Source organism: Muntiacus reevesi, chromosome 1 (genome assembly GCF_963930625.1).
Source record: "Muntiacus reevesi chromosome 1, mMunRee1.1, whole genome shotgun sequence".
NCBI lineage: Eukaryota > Metazoa > Chordata > Mammalia > Artiodactyla > Cervidae > Muntiacus > Muntiacus reevesi.
Window position 1 is genome coordinate 70,468,673 of NC_089249.1, and position 5,209 is coordinate 70,473,881.

General features: G+C 43.8%; 1 non-coding gene across 1 annotated transcript; it reads left to right on the top strand.

The window, feature by feature from the left end:
- Window positions 1-3,886: 3,886 nt before the first annotated feature.
- LOC136156410 (small nucleolar RNA SNORA70) lies at window positions 3,887-4,016 on the top strand. The gene has a single exon (XR_010660966.1). It is a non-coding gene; the product is annotated as a small nucleolar RNA SNORA70 (small nucleolar RNA).
- Window positions 4,017-5,209: the final 1,193 nt, after the last annotated feature.

A 5,209-nucleotide genomic window follows, 5' to 3' on the forward strand; every position in this document is an offset into this window, starting at 1 on the left:
GCCTCATTCCCTTAAAAGGTCTTGTAATCTCTTTTATAAATCCCTTGACATCACCAGCTGGCCCCTCTCCACACCACTCAGAGCGTTTTTCCTGAAACAGTGCTGGAGGGGCCTCAGAATTTTCCACCTCTCTGAGCAGCCAGGGTAATACCATTCACTGGCCAAAGGCAGCCTCTGTAATCTGAGCTCCATATACATGATAACACTTTAATTGCAGCCAAGCTTAATTCAGAACAAATGTTCCTCAAGTCTGTACCTTTTTGGAGAAGCAGCCCAGCTAACAGCTAGAGCAGTGACAGCGTTGAGGTGAGGGTGGGGTTTGTTAATGCAGATCTGTCCGGACGAACGTGCTGAGCACATTACTAATGTGCTCCTGTGGCCCCATCATCTGCCTCCTTGTGGCCCATGTCCACTCCTGGGACAGGGACATCATTCCCTGTCTCTGCCTGTTGCCCATGACCACATATTCCAAGAAAGATCCTTGCCAAGCCTAATGGTGGAATGGGGTTTTCTAATTACTCAAATTTTCTGGTTAGTGGGAAGTTACCGTGGATATAGGGTTGACGAGTGAGAATAAGGGACTTCCTTGGTGGCTAAGTGGCTCAAACTCTGAGCTCCCAATGCAGGGGGCCTGGGTTTGATCCCTAATGAGGGGACTAGATCCTGCATGCCAAAGCTAAGACCCAGCACAGCCAAATAAATAAATAAAAGTATTCTGTGCTTCCCAGGTGGCGCAGTGGTTGAGAATCCATCTGCCAGTGCAGGAGAAGCAAGAAACAGGGGTTTGACCCCTGCATCGGGAAGATCCCCTGGAGGAGGAAATGGCAACCCACTCCAGTGTTCTTGCCTGGAGTTTTTCCAAGAATACTAGAGTGGATTGCCATTTCCTCCTCCAGGGGATCTTCCCGAGCCAGGGATCAAACCCATATCTCCTGCCTTACAGGCAGATTCTTTACCTTCTGAACCACCAAAGAAGCAATGGAATATTACTCAGCCTTAAAAAGAATGAGATGCTGAGGCATGTTCAACATGGGTGAACCTGATTACATGATGCTAAGTAAACCAATCACAAAAGGACAAATAGTGTGTGGTTCCACTGTATGGGGTTCCTAGAACAGCCAAATTCATAGGGACAGAAAGTGTAACAGAGATTACAGGGACAGAAAGGAGGGGAGAATAGGGAGTTAGAGTTTACTGGATATTGAGTTTCTGTTTGGAATGATGAAAAATTTCTGAAGATGAATAGTGGTGATGGTTGTTCCACAATGTGAATGTGATTAATACCACAGAACTGTATATTTTTAAATGGTGTAAGTGGCTTTTTAAAAGCTTGTTTCTAGAGACATTGTATCTTTAAGCAAGGTGTTTTGGTTTCTTGTGGAACTGCAGAGTCACTGTTACAAATATCAGTGATCATTCTTCTGATAAGCAGGAAATATCTGATAACCAGATGTTGATTGATGTGATCTTAAATCATCACACACGCACTCTACTTTGTGACACTTTAAGTTCTTCTGGAGACAGGTGGGATATTATATACACAAAGACAGTGACACATTTTGAAATGTTAGAATATTTGAAACAACTTGAGACCATCTCACATGCTACCTCAAAGCAAGTTTTATGGTTATTTCCATTGAAGTTTTGACAGATTTTAGAACTCAAAGGATTGTGTGAAATTGGTTTCCATCTAAATATCAAGGGTAGGGTAAAAAGTCTCTTACAAATTCCAGCCATGAGAGAGGGATGTCATTACACTCAGTATGCATTTACTGAATGACTATGTGTCATTGTCATGAAATATTTATTCAACAGATATTTATTTGTTGCTAATTATGTGCCTATGAAGAGGTCTGAACAGTAAAAGGAATAGATGAAATGATCCCTCTTCTCAAGGAACTCACTTCAATCTATCAGAGTTAATACTAGTATTCAGATAGTAAATAGATAAAGCAGCAAAAATGCCTCAAAGGGTACAAAAGTGATGCCATAAGGGTTCAGAGTGAGAGAAATTACTCTGTATGGCAGTAGGAGTGGATGGTAGTGGGAGATGGATGGTGACATAGGAAAAGCTTCGTGGAGGAGGTGGTATTTGAGCTTGGCATTAAAGGATTATATTGTGTTGGCCAAAAAGTTCTTTTGGGTTTTTTCATGAGATGTTACAGAAAAACCTTAACAAACTTTTTGGCCAACCCAATATTACTTCCATGGGCAAGATCAGAAAGGGGCATTCCAGGAAGAGGAAAGAGCCAATCAGACTCTTGCTAACTGTCACTTAACATACTGAAGGCTGCAGTGCCCGCCTCCCAAGCCTCCTCTGCAGGGACATCATGAGGTCACCTGAGACTCGTTTGTTGTAAGTCAGTGAGTCCTGCTCAGTTGTCCGCTGAGCCCTGCAGGCCCCCCCAGATTAATACAAGGGGCCTGACTACAGAAATTTAGAATGAGATAAGGAGTACTTGCCAAGACCTGTCTGAACTCAGACCTCCAGCCTGTAGCTTTGTGTCCTTGGACCAGAAAATGACAAGGGTCCCAAACAGGGCTTTGCTTCCGGTTTTAGCCAGTAAGAGCAAACGGAGATAGAGAAAGTAGTTGCTTGTTTTGAACACAATTCTTTATAGAAAAGAAAGCAATTAATGCTCTGGGCAGAGAATGAAGCCTGAACTTACCTACCAGCCTGTCTTACACACTTGTGCACACACATGCATACACATACATACATGATTTCAGGGGCCAGAAGGAATTGCAACACCTCTGTTCTGCACTCACCCACAGCCTGCACCACAAGACCAAAGGATAAAATCCCTTATTTCGCAACACAAATCCCACAGCAGCGATTACACATTGACTTCTGAGAGTCACACTCTGACAGAGCATGTTTTCTTGACATTTGCTTCTATGGAGAGAAGGTAGGCCTGCCCCCACCTCACCGCCCCCCCGCCCCCCGCCCAAGGAGAGGATGTGAAATCACATGTAATGATCTCCTGCCGCATGCTAGGAAGTGCCTGGCTCTTTCATTGACTTTATCTCACTTAATCCTCACAGCAACTCTGGAGGTTGGGGATCACCAACTCTACTTGTAACTAAGACCTTAGACCTCAAACTCATGCCTATCTATTCCAGATTCCAGGCAACATCCAAGTGTAGGAAAAATGTAGGATGAGGCAAGCTTTTCCAAATGCACTTTTCCAACATTTCCAGAGTTGACCTGATGCATGTGTGTGTGCTTGTGTAAACACAGGTGTAGCAGAGACACAAGCATGGGCTCAGTCATCACACAGCCTGAATTTAAATCCTGGCTGCATCTCTTGGGAGCTCTGTAACCTTGGTAACATAATTAACCTCTCTGTGCCTTTCCATTTTGTAAAATGTAAACAATGATAACATTTATGATATTTGAGATAGTCTTCAAAATAATATGGGATAAAGGATTATGTATGGATATAAGTGAAACAAGATTGGTCATGAGTTGATCATTATAGTTGCTTAGTCCCTAAGTTGTGTCTAATTCTTTTGTGACCCTATGGACTGTAGCCCACCAGGCCACATGGTGGGCTGTCCGTGGGATTTCCCAGGCAAGAACACTTGAATCAGTTGCCAATTCCTTCTCCAGGGAATCTTCCTGACTGATCAAACCCATGTTTCCTGCATTGGCAGGCAGATTCTTTACCGCTAAGCCACCAGGGAAGCCCTTGATAATTATTGTGCATGGGAGTTTATCACATTCTTTTGGTCTGCTTTTGCATATGTTTGGCATCTTCCATTAAAGAAGTTTTAAAGAGTATCATTCACAAGAGCCCAAAGGTGGAGACAACCCAGATGTCCATTAACAGATGAATAAATCAATGAAACGTAATACGTACATATAGTGGGATCTCACTCCGCTTTGAAAAGGAGTGAAGTTCTGCTCTCTTCCCTGTGGGGTCAGGCGTGCAGTGTCTGCAGACAGCAGCCTCTGTGGCAGTGTATGCAGCCTGCGGCCTCTGTGGGGGCCCTAAGCAGGCCTGGAGTCAGCCCTTGCCAGTGGACATTCATGACTGGCGTGTGTCCCCGGTCTAGGCTCCAGATAGGCATGTGCAGTGCCTTTGGAAAGCCCCTGGGCACAGTGGCCAGTGTTCACATTGCCCAAGTCATGATGTCCATCCGTACCAAGCTGCAAAACAAGGAGCCTGTGACTGAGGCCCTAACAGGGCCCAGTGCAAGTTCCCTGGCCCCCATAAGATCCATGTCTCCAAGAAGTGGGGATTTACTAAGTTTAAGGCTGGTGAATTTGAAAACATAGTGGCAGGAAAGTGACTCATCCTGGATGACTGTGGGGTCAAATGTGTCCCTAATTGTGGCCCCCTGGTCAAATGGCCCCCCCTGCATTTATGAGAGCCTTGTCTTGTCCCCTCCTTACTCACACCCACCAATAAATCCTACTTTCTTGTCAAAAAAAAAAAAAAGAATGAAATTCTGACACATACTATAGTATGGGTGAACTTTAAAGAATTATGCTAAGTGAAATAAGCCAGTCACAAAAGGACAGATATTGTACTATTATACTTCCATGAGATACCTAGAATAGACAATTTCATAGAGAGCGAAAGTGGAATAGAGATTGCCAGGTTTCTCTGTCCGTGGGGATTCTCCAGGCAAGAATACAGGAATGGGTTTTCATGCCTTCCTCCAGGGGATCTTCCCAACCCTGGTATCAAACCCAGGTCTCCCATATTGCAGGCAGATTCTTTACCATCTGAGCCACCAGGGAAGCCTGGAAAGAGAGAGGTAATGAGGTGTTATTGGGAATAGAGTTTCTGTTTGGGATAATGAAAATTTCTGGAAATGGGCAGTGATGATGGCTACACAACATTTAGAATGTGCTTGATACCACTGAATTGTACAATTCCACTGAATTGTACACTTAAAAATGGTTAAAATAATGAGCATTATGTATGAATGTGTGCATGCTCAGTAGCTCAGCTGTGTTAGACTCTTTGCAACCCCATGGACTGTAGCCCGTCAGGCTCCTCAGTCCATATAATTTTCCAGGCAAGAATATTGAAGCCTGGAGTAGGAAAGTTGCCATTTTCTACTCCAAGTTTTATATATATTTCCCCACAATTAAACAAACAAACAAACAATGAGATCATTCATTAAAAGTACTTAGAAGTTTGGACACATTGTAAACTCTCAATGTTTGTCATTTGGACTTCCCCGGTGGTCCAGT